Source organism: Ascaphus truei, chromosome 7, assembly GCF_040206685.1.
Source record: "Ascaphus truei isolate aAscTru1 chromosome 7, aAscTru1.hap1, whole genome shotgun sequence".
In the NCBI taxonomy this organism is placed as follows: Eukaryota; Metazoa; Chordata; class Amphibia; order Anura; family Ascaphidae; genus Ascaphus; species Ascaphus truei.
Window position 1 is genome coordinate 13,032,420 of NC_134489.1, and position 20,903 is coordinate 13,053,322.

The following is a 20,903-nucleotide window of genomic DNA, read 5'->3' on the forward strand; positions in this document are numbered from 1 at the left end:
AGCATCATGTGAATGAAAATCCCAAGCTTCGACCCAGTCTTTGAACCAGGCTGCTGGCTGTCTGCTTTGTAGCTATGCTAATGCCAGGACTGTATCACTGCCGTGTCTTCCGGAGGATGGCTGCTCTGCCTATCTATTAATCAGAGGCAGGGAGACATTGCGTGCACACAGCACAGGCGCGAGGAGAAGAACAAGTGGGGACACCAGCTATTTGGGAGCTTAGCAAATGGCTTTAAGTTACGCAAGGAACAAAATGCATGTATTCCGTTTGTAAGAAGGCGATCTGAGTTCGCATTGAGTTCGCATTGAGTTCTAATGGTTTCCTATTTCTGCTCAGCAGAACATGTGTTGGGTTAATACAAAATAAAAATAAATACAAATCATTTGAAATCTTAGATGTTCGACCATCGCCGACACCCAACGAAGCTTTAATTATTATCCATTTATTTCATTTCTTCAGGGTTTTTTTTCCCCACTGAAACTTTACATTACCTCTTTGAATGCATCCCATCCCCAAAAAAATGAATAATTCTTTTAAAGGCTTTTGCTTTAATTAACTATTTTGCTGCCAGAGAATTAATACGAGCGTCACTATCTTAACGATACATTTGGTAATGACAGTGCAGTTTATAAAAGCATCAGCAGACCCTATAAATGTGCCATGCTTATCTAGCTCAGCAATGCATTACATTCAAAAGAAAAAACACACCCGCTTATCTCCACAATGCACAATAAATGCCAACGTTGTGACATTGGCAATGGGCCATCCTCAGAGCGATGTCACATGTTACATGGGTGCCCTTACGGCTAAAACGATGGGTGCTCTGCTCCGTGCATCCCAATGTCATTTGCTGCTGTGCAATGATGGGGATACAGTGGAGGCGGCAGGAATGGGTTAATGGTCCCGTGGCTGCTCTGAAAAGCCCAATAGATCAGAACACGTTACATATATCAGGCTGTCGTGTGTACAAAGAAGTGGCATCGCGATACAATATCACAAACAGCCTGACACACTGCTTTTACACGGGGAGTGTGCTAACACACTAATAATGTGCCTCCTTATAACGCAGCTTGCAGTGCCTCAGCCCAGGCTAGTGTGCACTCCCGCAGCCTGTATACAACCTGCCTGCACACACAGCACGTTATCACCCGCAGCCTGTATATACAATGTGCCTGCACACACACAGCACGTTATCACCCGCAGCCTGTATATACAATGTGCCTGCACACACAGCACGTTATCACCCGCAGCCTGTATATACAATGTGCCTGCACACACACAGCACGTTATCACCCGCAGCCTGTATATACAATGTGCCTGCACACACACAGCACGTTATCACCCGCAGCCTGTATATACAATGTGCCTGCACACACAGCACGTTATCACCCGCAGCCTGTATATACAATGTGCCTGCACACACAGCACGTTATCACTCGCCCATGTAATAGGTATAAAGACCAAATACCTGTTCCTACTCATGTGTAGAGAAGTGCCCAGAGGAGGGGGGTCTGCAGTGAATCCGGGTGAGGATAGCTAAAGTGTTTCACATCCCAGTGCCCAGAGGAGGGAGGTCTGCAGTGAATCCGGGTGAGGATAGCTAGTGTTTCACATCCCAGCGCCCAGAGGAGGGAGGTCTGCAGTGAATCCGGGTGAGGATAGCTAAAGTGTTTCACATCCCAGCGCCCGGAGGAGGGAGGTCTGCAGTGAATCCGGGTGAGGATAGCTAAAGTGTTTCACATCCCAGTGCCCATAGGTGAGCGCGGGAGGTAAAGGGTTAACTCAGCCAGATCTCCGGGCTTGCTGGGAGCAGGGTGAGCGCTGCCTGCCTGGCACCTCCAGGAGAGGACATCCCACCCCACCCCCGGGTGCTTCTCCTGGGTTGTACAGCAAGGGGGACCTTGTAATCCAGCGCTCAGTGGGGGAGGGCAGCTCAGAGACGGGGGAGGGCAGCTCAGAGACGGGGGGGGCAGCTCAGAGACGGGGCAAAGCTGCACATTCACCAGCGGAGTGAAAGCTGCGCAGACACATCCTCCTGCAAGTCCCCGCTGCCTCCGGAGAGCGTCATAACGCTGCGTCCCTGCCGCATGCAGGAGCCCCTGTAATAATCCCAGCAGCGTGTGCTGTGCCCAGGAAGGGGTCAGGTGAGAGGCAGCTCTTCCCAGCGCTGCCGCGCACACTGCGGCTGCCTCCCTGTGGCAGGATCACATTGCTAAGGGAACAGCGCTGGGAAAGAGCACTCCTGTCTCAGGCAGGTCCCCGGGGGGAGCAGAGAGAGGCACAGAGAGAGAGACACAGAGAGAGAGACACACAGAGAGAGGCACACAGAGAGAGAGACACACAGAGAGAGGCACAAAGAGAGAGAGACACAGAGAGAGAGAGACACAGAGAGAGAGGCACACAGAGAGAGGCACAGAGAGAGGCAGAGACACAGAGAGAGGCAGGGACACAGAGAGAGAGGCAGAGACACAGAGAGAGGCAGGGACACAGAGAGAGAGGCAGAGACACAGAGAGAGGCAGGGACACAGGGAGATGGGCTGTGTACCTGTCTGGGAATCTCTGCTGTCACAGAGTCTCAGCAGCTAAGGTGGGCGCTTACAGTACTTATCTGCAACACCCAATCCTGCCCCGCACAGCATCTGCCTGGCTGTGCTCAGCACCAATCCCGCGCTGCTCTCCCTGGCTCAGCGATGGACACACACACACACACCCTCTCTGATGTCATCTGTCAATCAAAAAGGCTCCAGGAACATTTGAACTGGAATTGGTAGGCAGGAGAAAATGCAATAAGAAACCCAGCTGCAGTGTGGCATTGTACAGCTAACATTTCTCTGCTGCTAATACAGAGGAGCATCATTTAAAGGGTCACTCCCATGTACAATCAAAGGGATTGATTGACAGGGATATGATATGGTTAAGGGGTCAGTACCACATAGGACCAAGGTTAACTAATGGGAGTGACATGTTGAACGGGTTAAAGGGTCAGTCCCATGTACTGTAGGACCAAAATTACGTAACTATAACAGTGACATGTTCAATGGGTTAAAGGGTCAGTGCCAGGTAGGACCAAACTGACAATAACATGTTTAATATGTTAATTGTTAGTGATTGTCAATTTGAAAAAAAGGAGGAGGGGGATTGAGAGAAAGGAGGGGGGATTGAGTAAAATAGAAGGGAGAGATTAGGAGAGGGGGCACAGGTGAGAGATGATGGGGGGGGGGGGGGGGAGTGTAGTTTTGCCCACTGGGATGGAGACGGGAAGTGAGAAGAAGCAGGGTGAGGAACAGTATGAGAGAGAGGATGGAGAGAGGAATATACAAGCTACAGTGATATTCAACAAGGGAGAGGGGTATATTAGAGAGACACAGAGGGAGAGGTTGTATAGGGAGGATAGAAGGGAGATGGGGATATGGAGGAAAGTTGAGGGGGATGTGGGAGAGAAACAATGGAAAGCGATAAGCTAGAGCAGTTATTCCCAACCTTTTTTGTTTGGAGGAACCCTTGAAGTATTTAGAAAAATCTCGGGGAACCCCTATCTGGCTGATACATATTAGGTTCGACAGGGGTCAGTCACAACATTTCACACCTCACGAGCCACCTCTATTTCCCACCCTCTACCCATGTATTTCTCTCCCCTCCGTCTCACTCACTCCCCTCGCAAGTATTTATCCCCTGTCTCACTCTTACTTCCCTCTTTTCCCTTCTCACTCATTCACTCCCCCCCCTCTCTCCTCTCACTCGCCCTTACCTTCCGTCAATTACCCCACTCTCACTCAATCCCCCCTACAAAATACCAAAAAAAACCACCCCCCTAAATACATATAACCCCACCCTGCAATACATAATAAAAATACCCCGCCAATACATATTAAAAATGCCTCCGCCAATACATATTAAACTTGTAAAGTGAGAAGGGCCGAACCGCTCCAAGGAAAACCGATTCGGGCTTCACGGGTAAAATCATCATCCTCATATCTCCCCCAGCACCCCTCATCATCAACACCCTCATATCTCCCCCAGCACCCATCATCACCCTCATATCTCCCCAAGCAGCCCTCGTCATCATCATCCTCATATCTCCCCCATCACCCCTCATCATCCTCATATACCCACCCCCTGCCTCACATCACCTGCCCCTGCATCTTCCATCACTCTCCTCCTCTGCTTCTCACATCACCCCCCCCTACATCTCACATCACCCTCCCCCCCCCCGCATCTCACGACACTCTCACCCCCTGCATCACACATCACTCCCTCCCCACTGTATGTCACATCACCCACCCCCTCCGCATTTCACATCACCCTCTGCCCCCCTGGATCTCACATCTCCCCCCCCCTCCCCACTCCCATATGCCTACCTCAGGTGGGAGGAGAGGCTGGTATCCTGCGGTTGTCAGCAGAGGAGGTGGTGGGCAGCAGAATGGCAGACCAGGCAGGACTGCATGCGCTCGCTCTAGATAGCAGCAGGCACCGGACGTGCCGGGTCACACTGCTAAAGCGTGCTCCTACCCTGCAGTCCTGAGAGCGAGCGGCCTCTAAAAGGGGGGGGGGGCGTAGTCTGTAGGAGGAACCCCTGAGACTGCTTCAAGTAACCCCAGTTGGGAATCACTGAGATAGAGGGTGTAAGTATTTCTCATAAAAATAGGACTAAAACAAGAGATCATGCACTGCAGCTGGAGTTTGAGCAGCAAGGGTAGTGGGTGCATGGCAGAGCATCCCAGCAGAGGTGTTTGAGGCTAATACAGCAAAGGAAGAGAGTGGGATAGACACCAGGGGACCTTAAATATTGTGAGGACAGGGGTGCAGAAATCAAATAGGGCCTTTACAGCAGAGAGGAGAAGGAAAGGGGTGGGTGGCCCACGTACGCCTTATCAGCTGATAATATCTATGTTTCTCTGATTCGTACCTCCAGCATCCGCAAAACAATTCATTTCTTTTGTAGAATTCAATTCCAAAAGACTCTTCACTGTTTGCTTTCCAATATACTTATTTGATCAGCATGTTACAGAGTAAAAGATAATTGAAAATGCAAATAAGAAGCATGATTTAGTGCTGGTGTTTATGCAGAATGTTTTCCACATGCCTCTAGAAATGAATTATAGTTTTTAAAACCTTTTAAAATGCAGTTAAAAAAAAAGGAAAAACCTCTGTGGCATTACATTTAATTCCTCCACGGTTTGTGTAAAACTGTCACCACCGTCTGATTTAAGAAATGCGCTGACATTTTCCTATCATGATGGAATATTTTGGAGACTTAGTTTTCAAACCCAATCGCATAACACAAGAAATTAATCTTTTTGATGTTTTAACCCCTTTCTCTGCAACCTATTAAACATGTCACTGTCATTCGGTTATTTTGGTCACACAGGGAACTGATCCTTTTTTAAACTATTAAACATGTCACTTTCATTAGGTCACTTTGGTCCTATATGGGACTGACCCCTTAGCCCAGGGCTGCGCAACATGCGGCCCGCCTGGCCTCTCTGTGCGGCCCGCCTGGCCTCTCTGTGCGGCCCGCGATGACTCCGGCCGAGCGCCTGTTAGTTAATTAAATAAATTTTAAAAAAAAAATAGTTTAAAAAAATGCCCCCCCCCTCTTCCCCCTCCTCGTGCGCGAGTCGGCAGTGGCGGCGCGCAGGGGCGGCAGCAGGCGGCGCGCAGGGGCGGCAGCAGGCGGCGCGCAGGGGCGGCAGCAGGCGGCGCGCAGGGGCGGCAGCAGGCGGCGCGCAGGGGCGGCAGCAGGCGGCGCGCAGGGGCGGCGGTGCGCAGGGGCGGCAGCAAGCGGCGCGCAGGGGCGGCAGCAGGCGGCGCGCAGGGGCGGCGGTGCGCAGGGGCGGCAGCAGGCGGCGCGCAGGGGCGGCGCGCAGGGGCGGCAGCAGGCGGTGCGCAGGGGCGGCGGTGCACAGGGGCGGCAGCAGGCGGTGCGCAGGGGCGGCAGCAGGCGGTGCGCAGGGGCGGCGGTGCGCAGGGGCGGCAGCAGGCGGCGCGCAGGGGCGGCGGTGCGCAGGGGCGGCAGCAGGCGGCGCGCAGGGGCGGCGGTGCGCAGGGGCGGCAGCAGGCGGTGCGCAGGGGCGGCGGTGCGCAGGGGCGGCAGCAGGCGGCGCGCAGGGGCGGCAGCAGGCGGCGCGCAGGGGCGGCAGCAGGGGGCGCGCAGGGGCGGCAGCAGGGGGTGCGCAGGGGCGGCAGCAGGGGGTGCGCAGGGGCGGCAGCAGGCGGCGCGCAGGGGCAGCAGCAGGCGGCGCGCAGGGGCGGCGGCGCGCAGGGGCGGCAGCAGGAGGCGCGCAGGGGCGGCAGCAGGGGGCGCGCAGGGGCGGCAGCAGGGGGTGCGCAGGGGCGGCAGCAGGCGGCGCGCAGGGGCGGCAGCAGGCGGCGCGCAGGGGCGGCGGCGCGCAGGGGCGGCAGCAGGCGGCACGCAGGGGCGGCAGCAGGGGGCGCGCAGGGGCGGCAGCAGGGGGTGCGCAGGGGCGGCAGCAGGGGGTGCGCAGGGGCGGCAGCAGGGGGTGCGCAGGGGCGGCAGCAGGCGGCGCGCAGGGGCGGCAGCATGAGGAGGACGCGGCAGCCGTGAGTCATTTATTTTTTTCAGCAGCAGGATGCCGGGGTTGGAGGTCAGAGCCGGGGGCGGGGCTTAGTACCGGGGAGGATGTGCTGTGCTAAGGTGTGTCGGGCTGCTGCAGGGATGGGAGTGAGACACGGGCTGGGGGGACGAGTGAAAAACGGGCTGGGGGGGGAGTGAAAAACGGGCTGGGGGGGGAGTGAAAAACGGGCTGGGGGGGGGAGTGAAAAACGGGTTGGGGGGGGAGTGAAAAACGGGTTGGGGGGGGGGGAGTGAAAAACGGGTTGGGGGGGGGAGTGAAAAACGGGTTGGGGGGGGAGTGAAAAACGGGCTGGGGGGGGAGTGAAAAACGGGCTGGGGGGGGGGAGTGAAAAACGGGCTGGGGGGGGAGTGAAAAACGGGTTGGGGGGGGAGTGAAAAACGGGTTGGGGGGGGGAGTGAAAAACGGGTTGGGGGGGGGGAGTGAAAAACGGGTTGGGGGGGGGAGTGAAAAACGGGTTGGGGGGGGAGTGAAAAACGGGCTGGGGGGGGGAGTGAAAAACGGGCTGGGGGGGGAGTGAAAAACGGGCTGGGGGGGGGAGTGAAAAACGGGCTGGGGGGGGAGTGAAAAACGGGTTGGGGGGGGAGTGAAAAACGGGTTGGGGGGGGGGAGTGAAAAACGGGTTGGGGGGGGGGAGTGAAAAACGGGTTGGGGGGGGGAGTGAAAAACGGGTTGGGGGGGGGAGTGAAAAACGGGCTGGGGGGGGAGTGAAAAACGGGCTGGGGGGGGGAGTGAAAAACGGGCTGGGGGGGGAGTGAAAAACGGGTTGGGGGGGGAGTGAAAAACGGGTTGGGGGGGGGAGTGAAAAACGGGTTGGGGGGGGGGAGTGAAAAACGGGTTGGGGGGGGGAGTGAAAAACGGGTTGGGGGGGGAGTGAAAAACGGGTTGGGGGGGAGTGAAAAACGGGTTGGGGGAGGAGTGAAAAACGGGTTGGGGGGGGGAGTGAAAAACGGGTTGGGGGGGGAGTGAAAAACGGGTTGGGGGGGAGTGAAAAACGGGTTGGGGGGGGGAGTGAAAAACGGGTTGGGGGGGGGGAGTGAAAAACGGGTTGGGGGGGAGTGAAAAACGGGTTGGGGGAGGAGTGAAAAACGGGTTGGGGGGGAGTGAAAAACGGGTTGGGGGGGAGTGAAAAACGGGTTGGGGGAGGAGTGAAAAACGGGTTGGGGGGGAGTGAAAAACGGGTTGGGGAGGGTGAAAAACGGGTTGTGGGGGTGAAAAACGGGTTGGGGGGGAGTGAAAAACGGGCTGGGGGGGGTGGTAGTGAAAAACGGGCTGGTGGTGGGGGGGGCAAACAGAGTGGTGTGGTGGGGGGAGAAGGGATGGGGGAGAAGGGATGGGGGAGAAGGGGGAGAGAGAGGAGGCAGGGGGGAGAAGGGGGAGAGAGAGGAGGCCGAAGGGAGAGAGAGGGGGAGAAGGGAGAGAGAGGGGGGGAGAAGGGAGAGAGAGGGGGGGAGAAGGGAGAGAGAGGGGGGGGAGAAGGGAGAGAGGGGGGGGGAGAAGGGAGAGGGGGGGAGAAGGGAGAGAGGGGGGAGAAGGGAGAGAGAGGGGGAGAAGGGAGAGAGAGGGGGGAGAAGGGAGAGAGAGGGGGCAGAAGGGAGAGAGAGGGGGCAGAAGGGAGAGAGGGGGGGAGAAGGGAGAGAGAGGAGGGGAGAAGGGAGAGAGAGGAGGGGAGAAGGGAGAGAGAGGAGGGGAGAAGGGAGAGAGAGGGGGAGAAGGGAGAGAGGGGGGAGAAGGGAGAGAGAGGGGGGAGAAGGGAGAGAGAGGGGAGAGGGGAGAGAGGGGGCAGAAGGGAGAGAGGGGGCAGAAGGGAGAGAGAGGGGGGAGAAGGGAGAGAGAGGGGGCAGAAAGGAGAGGGGGCAGAAGGGAGGAGAGGGGGGGGAGGGAGAGAGGGGGAGAAGGGGGAGAGAAGAGGCAGAAGGGAGAGAGAGGGGGGAGATGCGGGGAGTGGAAGAGATGAGGAGGGGGAGGTGCGGGAAGTGGAAGAGATGAGGAGGGGGAGGTGCGGGGAGTGGAAGAGATGAGGGGGAGGTGCGGGGAGTGGAAGAGATGAGGAGGGGGAGGTGCGGGGAGTGGAAGAGATGAGGAGGGGGAGGTGCGGGGAGTGGAAGAGATGAGGAGGGGGAGGTGCGGGGAATGGAAGAGATGAGGAGGGGGAGGTGCGGGTAGTGGAAGAGATGAGGAGGGGGAGGTGCGGGTAGTGGAAGAGATGAGGAGGGGGAGGTGCGGGTAGTGGAAGAGATGAGTCACTGTCATCCACCCACCGCCATTCACCCAACTGTCATTCACCCACCCAGTCACTGTCATTCACCCACCCACTCATTCACCCACCCACCGCCATTCACCCAACTGTCATTCACCCACCCAGTCACTGTCATTCACCCACCCACAGAGGCAGTCACATGTCTTTTGTTGAAAATATAAAAAATAAACAGGTTGCATTGTAATGTTTTTTTCTGTATCACAATAAGAAAACAGTTAAGTAAAAGTTGCGCGCTAAAAGATATTTTTTCGTGGTAGGAGCGCTATGGGTTCGGGGGGGGGGCCTGCTCCTTTCATTTGTCCCCGGCCCCATGATTTCTGTTGACGGCACTGTGGGTGATGTGAGGTGCATGGGGGGAGAGGGTGATGGGAGGTGCAGGGGGGAGGGTGATGGGAGGTGCAGGGGGGGTGATTTGAGCTGCAAGGGGGGTGATTTGAGGTGCAAGGGGGGTAATTTGAGGTGCAGGGGAGGGTCATTGGAGGTGAATGGGGTGTGATTTGAGGTGCATGGGGGGTGATTTGAGGTACAAGGGGGGGTGATTTGAGGTGCAGGGGGGTCGTTGGAGGTGCAGGGGGGTGATTTGAGGTGTATGGGGGTTGATTTGAGGTACAAGGGTGGGTGATTTGAGGTGCATGGGGGGTGATTTGAGGTGTAAGGGGGGTGATTTGAGGTGCAAGGGGGGTGATTTGAGGTGCAAGGGGGGGATTTGAGGTGCAAGGGGGGTAATTTGAGGTGCAGGGGAGGGTCATTGGAGGTGAATGGGGTGTGATTTGAGGTGCATGGGGGGTGATTTGAGGTACAAGGGTGGGTGATTTGAGGTGCAGGGGGGTCATTGGAGGTGCAAGGGGGGTGATTTGAGGTGTATGGGGGGTGATTTGAGGTGCATGGGGGGTGATTTGAGGTGTAAGGGGGGTGATTTGAGGTGCAAGGGGGGTGATTTGAGGTGCAAGGGGGGGATTTGAGGTGCAAGGGGGGTAATTTGAGGTGCAGGGGAGGGTCATTGGAGGTGAATGGGGTGTGATTTGAGGTGCATGGGGGGTGATTTGAGGTACAAGGGTGGGTGATTTGAGGTGCAGGGGGGTCATTGGAGGTGCAAGGGGGGTGATTTGAGGTGTATGGGGGGTGATTTGAGGTGCATGGGGGGTGATTTGAGGTACAAGGGTGGGTGATTTGAGGTGCAGGGGGGGTCATTGGAGGTGCAGGGGGGTCATTGGAGGTGCAAGGGGGGTGATTTGAGGTACAAGGGTGGGTGATTTGAGGTGCAGGGGGGGTCATTGGAGGTGCAGGGGGGTCATTGGAGGTGCAAGGGGGGTGATTTGAGGTGTATGGGGGGTGATTTGAGGTACAAGGGCGGGTGATTTGAGGTGCATGGGGGGTGATTTGAGGTGTAAGGGGGGTGATTTGAGGTACAAGGGTGGGTGATTTGAGGTGCATGGGGGGTGATTTGAGGTGTAAGGGGGTGATTTGAGGTACAAGGGTGGGTGATTTGAGGTTGCAAGGAGGGAGAGTGATGTGAGGTGCAAGGGGGGTGATTTGAGGTGCAAGGGGGGAGAGTGATGTGAGGTGCAGGGGGGAGATCGATGTGAGGTGCAAGGGGGAGAGGGATGTGAGGTGAAGGGGGGGTGTGATGTGTGCGCTGTGCAGGGGGGCATTGTGTGTTTGATGTGGAGGGGGAGTATTATGTGTGTGGGTGAGGGGGAGAGATGGGGTTATGAGAGATAGATGGGGAGTATCGCAAAGGTTGATAGTGAGGGGTTCTTGGGGAGATATGATGATGATGATGAGGTGCTGGAGGAGAGATGATGATGATGATGGTGATGGTGATGATTTTACCCGTGCGGCCCAATTTTTTTTCCCTTGGAGCAGTTCGGCCCTTCTCACTTTACGAGTTGTGCAGGCCTGCCTTAGCCCATTAAACATATCACTTTCATTTGGTACGTAACTTTGGTCCTATATTGATCTGACCCCTTAGCCCATTAAACATGGCACTGTCATTTGGTCATTTCTGTCCTGTGTGTGATTGAGTTGACCCTTTAACCCATTAAATATGTCACCGTCATTAGGTTACCGCTCCTATGTAAACCTTCCACTCAGTACAATTCAATGCAATACAATTGCATAATCTCAGGGTCTATTGGGGAATCATTGTGAGACAAATAGTGGGGGGTCCCTGCCCAACCAATGATTCGTGTGGATCTATTGGGAATCATACATATTGAAGGGGGGGGGGGGAGGTGATGTATCATGAGAATATGTGGCATAATTTACACAAAATGTGTCATTTTTCTTGTATGTCTCTTTGGGGTCAATAAATCAAGTTCTTTGCTCTGTGTCCAATTTGGCGAGTGTCACTAGGAGTAAGGGGGGTTGTGATACAAAGATTATGAGAAATATCAAACTCTGCGTCTCTGTACATTTACCTTTTTAACTTGTTTTTCCGTGCAAAACATTTGCCATGTCTGCGGTGGTGCAAAGCTTTTGGGGCTAACAAATTGCGTCAGGCGTAGGAAGCCCTTTCTTACAATTGACGCAAATAGGAAATGGAGCAATGCTTCTGTTCGCACTTTCTTTATAATGATACATTTCCCCTGTGTCTCCTGCCCAGGAATTGTTACAGTACAACATAAACTGTTACAGTGCAAGTGTCAAACTGCAGCTGTGGATTTATGGAGACTGAGAGGGCTTCTACGCTGACATGTTTCACTTAATGGGGCCATTTGTTTTAGCTCTGCTGTAATAGCAGTAAAAGCACAGAGTGCTGGTGATGTATAGGGGACTCCATCGGAATGTGTTTAATGACACCTTGTATCAACATCCTACTTATCAATACCCAGTAGTCAATTTGTGCAGTGGTTAAAGAGCATCAGGTGCTCCATTTAGGGTCAGCAGCAAGAATTCTTTGTACGTGTATGAGTGTGCAGAGCTGAGAGTATCATTGGATATTGTGCTTTGACTCTGTGTATAAGCAATAATGTGTGTTATGCTTATACATGTTTTGTGTGTGTATCATTGTCAGAGTGGATTAGTGCAGGGGTGAGCAAACTTTTTATGCCGAGCCCCCCTTTTAATCCATGAAATTTCTCGCCCCCTCCACCCCCCTGCCTGATGTAATCAAAATCACATGAAAAAACAAAACCTTTATTAAACGGTATACAATGTAAATACAAATATGTCTAAATACTTACATATTTCAACAGCTCGCGCTTGCAAAATTAGGCTGCGTCCACGCTACCGCTGAGAGCGGTGACATCACCAACGCTCCAAGCATGAGCACAGAGTGTCCGGCATAATTATGCAAGCGTGGATCGGGGCAATTTTTGTGTGTGTTTGTGTGTGGCTGTAGGTGTGTGACTGTGTGTGTGTATTGACTGCTGCTGAGCGCGCTTCAGTCAATTTTGTTTGTCTCCCCAAGCGCCAAGCTTGGGAGAGCGTACATGCACAAAGGCAATCCTTGGGAGGGATGGGGAGGGTATTCATCCACCTCTTTGCTACCTCCCTTCCCTCTCTACCCCCCCTTTATTTTCCCTTCCCGCTCCCTTTTTTCCTTCTCCCATTTGCCTTTTAATTCTCCCTGCTCTTTGACTTGCTGTCCCCAGTGTCATCCGCACTCCTACCTACAGTATTATGTATTTTTTTTTTCCGTTTTCAATTTTGTGTTTTCACTGTTTTATTTCATTATTTCTGTACATTCCTAGTGTGACTGATATAGTGGCAGCCGACCCTTCCACTCGCAGAGGATCGCAGCGAAGCAGGTTCCCAGCGGAGGAGAGCAGGAACACAGCGCAATTACAGGGCAGATACTGGAAGGAGGGGCGTTAGACATCACAGCGCTGGGGCGTGCTCCTCCCCCGTACACCCCGCACGCGCACACACCATCACGTGACCGCCACCTGCACTATCCTGTTCGGCTGCCCGTGCACAGCTTCTTCGCCTGCCCGCCCGCGCGCAGCTTCGTCACCTGCCCTCCCGCGCACAGCTTCTTCACCTACCCGCCTGCGCACAGCTTCTTTGCCTGCCCACGCACAACTTCGTCGCCCGCCCGCACACAGCTTCTTCACCTGCCCATGCACAACTTCGTTGCCTGCCAGCCTGCACACAGGTCTGTGCCCGCCCGCGCGCAGCTTCGTCACCTGCCCGCCCGCGCGCAGCTTCGTCACCTGCCCTCCCGCGCACAGCTTCTTCGCCTGCCCGCCCGCCGCGCAGCTTCGTCACCTGCCCTCCCCGCGCACAGCTTCTTCACCTACCCGCCTGCGCACAGCTTCTTTGCCTGCCCACGCACAACTTCGTCGCCCGCCCGCACACAGCTTCTTCACCTGCTCATGCACAACTTCGTTGCCTGCCAGCCTGCACACAGGTTCTGTGCCCGCCCGCGCGCAGCTTCTTCGCCTGCCCGCCGTGCACAAAGCTTCTTCGCCTGCCCGCGCACAGCTTCTTCGCCTGCCTATCCGCCCGCGCACAGCTTCTTCGCCTGCCTATCCGCCCGCGCACAGCTTCTTCGCCTGCCTATCCGCCCGCGCACAGCTTCTTCGCCTGCCTATCCGCCGCGCACAGCTTCTTCGCCTGCCTATCCGCCCGCGCACAGCTTCTTCGCCTGCCTATCCGCCCGCGCACAGCTTCTTCGCCTGCCTATCCGCCCGCGCACAGCTTCTTCGCCTGCCTATCCGCCCGCGCACAGCTTCTTCGCCTGCCTATCCGCCCGCGCACAGCTTCTTCGCCTGCCTATCCGCCCGCGCACAGCTTCTTCGCCTGCCCACGCTCAACTTTTTCACCCTCCCGCGCACAGCGTCTGCCGGCCCGCGCACACCAGGTTTTGCCTGCGCCCGCCCTAATAATCTTGTGCTCCCTCCAGTTTGCGTACCACTGCATTAAATCATAACACCCCCCCCCCCCCCACACACACACACACACACACAATCACACATACTCAATCACAACCGACACAGACACAACACACACACACACAACACGCCCACTCAGTCACCACACACACACAACACACACAAACTCAATCACAACACACACACAGCACACATACTCAATCACAGACACAACACACACTCATAAGTCATACACTTTCACCTGGGGAGTACTAAGCATGCTCTGGTGGGGAAACAGACAGGTGGAGGGGGTCTGTGTGCAGAGAGAAGCCCCGCCCCCACAGCACAGAGAAAGAAGCAGACAGCACAGAGAAGCCCCGCCCCCACAGCACAGAGAAGCCCCGCCCCCGCAGCACAGAGAAGCCCCGCCCCCACAGCACAGAGAAGCCCCACCCCCGCAGCACAGAGAAGCCCCACTCCTGCAGCAAGCCACAGAGAAGCCCCGCCCCCGCAGCAAGCCACAGAGAAGCCCCGCCCCCACAGCACAGAGAGAGAAGCCCCGCCCCCACAGCACAGAGAGAGAAGCCCCGCCCCCACAGCAAGCCACAGAAGCAGCAGCACAGAGAAGCCCCGCCCCCACAGCAAGCCACAGAGAAGCAGCAGCACAGAGAAGCCCCGCCCCCACAGCACAGAGAGAGAAGCAGCAGCACAGAGAAGCCCCGCCCCCACAGCACAGAGAGAGAAGCAGCAGCACAGAGAAGCCCCGCCCCCACAGCAAGGCACAGAGAAGCAGCAGCACAGAGAAGCCCCGCCCCCACAGCAAGGCACAGAGAAGCAGCAGCACAGAGAAGCCCCGCCCCCACAGCACAGAGAGAAGCAGCAGCACAGAGAAGCCCCGCCCCCACAGCAAGGCACAGAGAAGCAGCAGCACAGAGAAGCCCCGCCCCCACAGCAAGGCACAGAGAAGCAGCAGCACAGAGAAGCCCCGCCCCCACAGCACAGAGAGAAGCAGCAGCACAGAGAAGCCCCGCCCCCACAGCAAGCCACAGAGAAGCCCCGCCCCCACAGCAAGGCACAGAGAAGCAGCAGCACAGAAGCCCCGCCCCCGCAGCAAGCCTTAGAGAAGCCCCGCCCCCGCAGCACAGAGAGAAGCAGACAGCACAGAGAAGCAGCAGCACAGAGAAGCCCCGCCCCCACAGCAAGGCACAGAGAAGCAGCAGCACAGAGAAACCCCGCCCCCACAGCACAGAGAGAGAAGCAGCAGCACAGAGAAGCCCCGACCCACAGCACAGAGAGAGAAGCAGCAGCACAGAGAAGCCCCGTCCCCACAGCAAGCCACAGAGAAGCCCCGCCCCCGCAGCACAGAGAGAAGCAGCAGCACAGAGAAGCCCCGCCCCCCGCAGCACAGAGAGAGAAGCAGAGAGCACAGAGAAGCCCCGCCCCCACAGCACAGAGAAGCCCCGCCCCCCACAGCAAGCCACAGAGAAGCAGCAGCACAGAGCTTGGCCGCCCGTGCACAGCTCTGCCCGCCCCCCAGGTTTCCCCGCCCGTGCACAGCTCTGCCCGCCCCCAGGTTTCCCCACCCGTGCACAGCTCTGCCCGCCCCCAGGTTTCCCCGCCCGTGCACAGCTCTGCCAGCCCCCCAGGTTTCCCCGCACAGCTCTGCCCGCCCCCCAGGTTTCCCCGCACAGCTCTGCCCGCCCGTGCACAGCTCTGCCCGCCCCCAGGTTTCCCCGCCGCCCGTGCACAGCTCTGCCCGCCCCCCAGGTTTCCCCGCCCGTGCACAGCTCTGCCCGCCCCCAGGTTTCCCCGCCCGTGCACAGCTCTGCCCGCCCCCAGGTTTCCCCGCGCCCGCACAGCTCTGCCCGCCCCCAGGCTTCCCCGCCCGTGCACAGCTCTGCCCGCCCCCAGGTTTCCCCGCCCCCGCACAGCTCTGCCCGCCCCCAGGCTTCCCCGCCCGTGCACAGCTCTGCCCGCCCCCAGGTTTCCCCGCCCCCGCACAGCTCTGCCCGCCCCCAGGTTTCCCCACCCGTGCACAGCTCTGCCGCCCCCAGGTTTCCCCGCCCGTGCACAGCTCTGCCCGCCCCCAGGTTTCCCCGCCCGTGCACAGCTCTGCCCGCCCCCAGGTTTCCCCGCCCGTGCACAGCTCTGCCCGCCCCCAGGTTTCCCCGCCCGTGCACAGCTCTGCCCGCCCCCAGGTTTCCCCGCCGCCCGTGCACAGCTCTGCCCGCCCCCAGGTTTCCCCGCCCGTGCACAGCTCTGCCCGCCCCCAGGTTTCCCCGCCCGTGCACAGCTCTGCCCGCCCCCAGGTTTCCCCGCCACCCGTGCACAGCTCTGCCCGCCCCCAGGTCTCCCCGCCACCCGTGCACAGCTCTGCCCGCCCCCAGGTTTCCCCGCCACCCGTGCACAGCTCTGCCCGCCCCCAGGCTTCCCCGCCCGTGCACAGCTCTGCCCGCCCCCCAGGTTTCCCCGCCCGTGCACAGCTCTGCCCGCCCCCAGGTTTCCCCGCCCGTGCACAGCTCTGCCCGCCCCCTAGGTTTCCCCGCCCGTGCACAGCTCTGCCCGCCCCCAGGTCTCCCCGCCCGTGCACAGCTCTGCCCGCCCCCAGGTTTCCCCGCCACCCGTGCACAGCTCTGCCCGCCCCCAGGCTTCCCCGCCCGTGCACAGCTCTGCCCGCCCCCCAGGTTTCCCCGCCCGTGCACAGCTCTGCCCGCCCCCAGGCTTCCCCGCCCGTGCACAGCTCTGCCCGCCCCCAGGTTTCCCCGCCCGTGCACAGCTCTGCCCGCCCGTGCACAGCTCTGCCCGCCCCCCAGGCTTCCCCGCCCGTGCACAGCTCTGCCCGCCCCCAGGCTTCCCCGCCCGTGCACAGCTCTGCCCGCCCCCAGGCTTCGGCGCACGCAGCCTGCGCCCCCCCTAAATAATCTTGCGCCCCGCTGCATTGATTAGTGTGTCTGTCTGTATGTGTAGTATGTTTAGACTTTGTGTATCAGTGTATGTGTTAATGTGTGTATTAGTGTGTCTGGACATCGTTTATTTTCTTACCTACTGTATTACTGACAGTGTATGCATCGCAGCAGATAAAATTTTACCGGCCCATTGAGGCCCTAATTCATATTGCTGACATCTAATTTTTGGTAACTGAGGCACAGGGAAATAAAGTGACTTGCCCAAGGTTACATGGAGCTGTCATTGGGATAAAATGAGGCTCCCCTTTTTTAAAGTCATGTAATTGTTTTCAGAGCCGGTGTCTTTACTCGCTGAGCCGTTCCTTCAGCCATATGTATCAGTGTGTGTGTATCAGTGCGTATGTGTGTGCATCAGTGTGTTTCAGTGTGTCTGTATGTGTATCAGTGTGTCTGTGTGTCAGTACGTCTGTGTGTGTGTGTATAAGTGTGTATGTGTGTATCAGTGCGTCTGTGTGTGTATCAGTGCATCTGTCTGTGTATCAGAGCGTCTGTGTGTATCAGTGCGTCTGTGTGTCAGTACGTCTGTGTGTGTGTGTATAAGTGCATCTTTCTGTGTATCAGTGCGTCTGTGTATGTGTGTATCAGTGCGTCTGTGTGTGTACCAGTGCATCTGTGTGTATATCAGTGCGTCTGTGTGTGTATCAGAGCGTCTGTGTGTATCAGTGCGTCTGTGTGTCAGTACGTCTGTGTGTGTGTGTATAAGTGCATCTGTCTGTATAAGTGCATCTGTCTGTGTATCAGTGCGTCTGTGTATGTGTGTACCAGTGCATCTGTGTGTGTATCAGTGCGTATGTGTGTGTATCAGAGCGTCTGTGTGTATCAGTGCTTATGTGTGTCTGTACGTGTGTGTGTGTGTGTGTGTGTGTGTGTGTGTGTGTGTGTGTGTGTGTGTGTGTGTGTGTGTGTGTATAAGTGCATCTGTCTGTGTATCAGTGCGTCTGTGTATGTGTGTATCAGTGCATCTGTGTGTGTATCAGTGCATCTGTCTGTGTATCAGTGTGTCTGTGTATGTGTGTATCAGTGCATCTGTCTGTGTATCAGTGTGTCTGTGTATGTGTGTATCAGTGCGTCTGTGTGTGTGTGTGTATAAGTGCATCTGTCTGTGTATCAGTGTGTCTGTGTATGTGTGTATCAGTGCATCTGTCTGTGTATCAGTGTGTCTGTGTATGTTTGTATCAGTGCGTCTGTGTGTGTGTGTGTGTATAAGTGCATCTGTCTGTGTATCAGTGTGTCTGTGTATGTGTGTATCAGTCCGTCTGTGTGTGTATCAGTGCGTATGTGTGTGTATCAGTGCGTATGTGTGTGTATCAGTGCGTATGTGTGTGTATCAGTGCGTATGTGTGTGTATCAGTGCGTATGTGTGTGTATCAGTGCGTATGTGTGTGTGTGTGTGTGTATCAGTGCGTATGTGTATCAGTGCGTATGTGTGTGTGTATCAGTTTGTTAGGAAGGCCCAGAAGTATAATGTGAGGGGCTGCATGATGAGTAGCTCGAGAGCCCATGAGACTGCATTGAGTGGTTAGGGATAGCAGGAATAGATTGGATGTGTGAGGGGTAGAGGACGTACAGTATAGGGGAGGGTAGAGGAAGTACAATATAGGGGAGGGTAGAGGAAGTACAGTATAGGGAAGGGTAGAGGAAGTACAGTAGAGTACTTACCGCTTTGCGGTGTGGAAGAAGAGGAGAATCCTGCTCTTACAGTGTGCCATGATTTTGAGGGGCATGCTGCGGCTTTTGTGTTTTAAATGTTTTAAAGTTGTTTCAGCAGTTTAGTATATATATTTTTTAAAAGACAGAAAGATTGCATACATAAAACTGCATGGAAAGTAATTATAAAGGAAAAATAAATGAATATATATTTTTAAAAACGGAAAATATGTAAATAAAGAGGTTTTAGTTGAACATTTATGTATGTACAAAAATACTGTTCCCAGCACTCAAAAAGACAAATGAAAATAGGTATATGCCAAAATAATTTTATGAGAACTAGAACACATACCAACATGGGGTACAGGATAATATATCAACAAAACACAAGGGAAGAGGGGAGGAACCACAATGTGCTGTCTATTTTTGTTCTGCTATTCATTTACGTATGTCTTTTTTCAACCTCATTTACTATGTAACTATGTGATATTGTTTTGTCAGACTGGTCAGAGAGGCCCTAGGGTGGCCTAACGGTGCCGGCAGACATAGGTCTGGGCCAGGAGCGGTTGGACTGGGAGTGCCCTCGTAAAAGCGATCCTATTCATTTTTAATGTGCTCACTGGGCCGGGAGCTGCTGTGGGTAAAATGGTTCGGCAGATAGTTTTGGAGACTATTTGGGTTAGGTGTTCATCTGACCACTCCTCAAGTTTTGGTTGATTGATGTTTAAAAAAAGTCTGCGGCCATTTGAACCCAAAGTATAGTTAGCTGTTTGATTTAGTGGTGGAGAGACGAAGGGGGGCTGCAGTTGAGGGTATTCTTTTCAAGTGTGTGTATCAGTGTGTCTGTATCAGTGCGCCTGTGAGAGAACCAGTGTGTGTGTGCTGGTGTGTATCAGTGTGTTATTTTTGCAGATTAAATGACATCAGCTGTAATTATTATTATATCGCATTGCATGTTATTATATTTATCTGCATGTTATTATATTTATCTGCAGGTTATTATATTGTTCTATATGTTATGTTATCGCTCTGCTTGTTAGTGTACTGGTTATATTATATAGCTCTGCATGTGATTGCCGCTCTGCTTGTGATTATATTGTTCTGCATGTGATTATGTCGCTCTGCATGTGATTATATTGTTCTGCATGTGATTGTCGCTCTGCATGTGATTATATTGTTCTGCATGTGATTATGTCGCTCTGCATGTGATTATATTGTTCTGCATGTGATTATGTCGCTCTGCATGTGATTATATTGTTCTGTATGTGATTATGTCGCTCTGTATGTGATTATATCGCTCTGCATGTGATTATATTGTTCTGCATGTGATTATGTCGCTCTGCATGTGATTATATTGTTCTGCATGTGATTATGTCGCTCTGCATGTGATTATATTGTTCTGCATGTGATTATATTGTTCTGCATGTGATTATGTCGCTCTGCATGTGATTATATTGTTCTGCATGTGATTATGTCGCTCTGCATGTGATTATATTGTTCTGCATGTGATTATATTGTTCTGCATGTGATTATGTCGCTCTGCATGTGATTATGTCGCTCTGCATGTGATTATATCGCTCTGCATGTGATTATGTCGCTCTGCATGTGATTATATTGTTCTGCATGTGATTATGTCGCTCTGCATGTGATTATATCGCTCTGCATGTGATTATGTCGCTCTGCATGTGATTATATTGTTCTGCATGTGATTATATTGTTCTGCATGTGATTATGTCGCTCTGCATGTGATTATATTGTTCTGCATGTGATTATGTCGCTCTGCATGTGATTATGTCGCTCTGCATGTGATTATATTGTTCTGCATGTGATTATATTGTTCTGCATGTGATTATGTCGCTCTGCATGTGATTATATCGCTCTGCATGTGATTATATTGTTCTGCATGTGATTATGTCGCTCTGCATGTGATTATATTGTTCTGCATGTGATTATGTCGCTCTGCATGTGATTATATTGTTCTGCATGTGATTATGTCGCTCTGCATGTGATTATGTCGCTCTGCATGTGCTTATATTGTTCTGTATGTGATTATGTCGCTCTGCATGTGATTATATTGTTCTGCATGTGATTGTCGCTCTGTATGTGATTATATTGCTCTGCATGTGATTATATTGTTCTGCATGTGATTGTGTCGCTCTGCATGTGATTATATTGTTCTGCATGTGATTATGTCGCTCTGCATGTGATTATATTGTTCTGCATGTGATTGTCGCAATGCATGTGATTATATTGCTCTGCATGTGATTATGTCGCTCTGCATGTGATTATATTGTTCTGCATGGGATTATATCGCTCTGCATGTGATTATATTGTTCTCCATGTCATATTGCTCTGCATGTGATAATATTGCTCTGCATGGGATTATATGCTCTGCATATGATTATATCGCTCTGCATGTGATTATATCGCTCTGCATGTGATTATATCGCTCTGCATGTGATTATATCGCTCTGCATGTGATTATATGCTCTGCATGTGATTATATGCTCTGCATGTTATTATATTGTTCTGAATGTTATTATATTGTTCTGCATGTGATTATATCGCTCAGCATGTGATTGTCGCTCTGCATGTGATTATAATGTTCTACTTATTATT

The 20,903-nt window shown here is 54.2% G+C and overlaps 1 protein-coding gene across 5 annotated transcripts in view; it reads right to left on the reverse strand.

Moving 5' to 3' along the window:
- LOC142498722 (leucine-rich repeat and fibronectin type III domain-containing protein 1-like protein) overlaps nt 1-2,682 on the reverse strand; it is a 610,172-nt gene extending 607,490 nt beyond the window's left edge. For 4 of the 5 annotated variants that reach the window (XM_075607036.1, XM_075607041.1, XM_075607040.1 and 1 more), the window contains exon 1: nt 1,470-2,682. The gene's annotated coding sequence lies outside the window, so the exon portion shown is untranslated. The remainder of the gene's footprint in view (nt 1-1,469) is intronic. The other variant, XM_075607039.1, reaches the window with a different exon arrangement.
- Nucleotides 2,683-20,903: the final 18,221 nt, after the last annotated feature.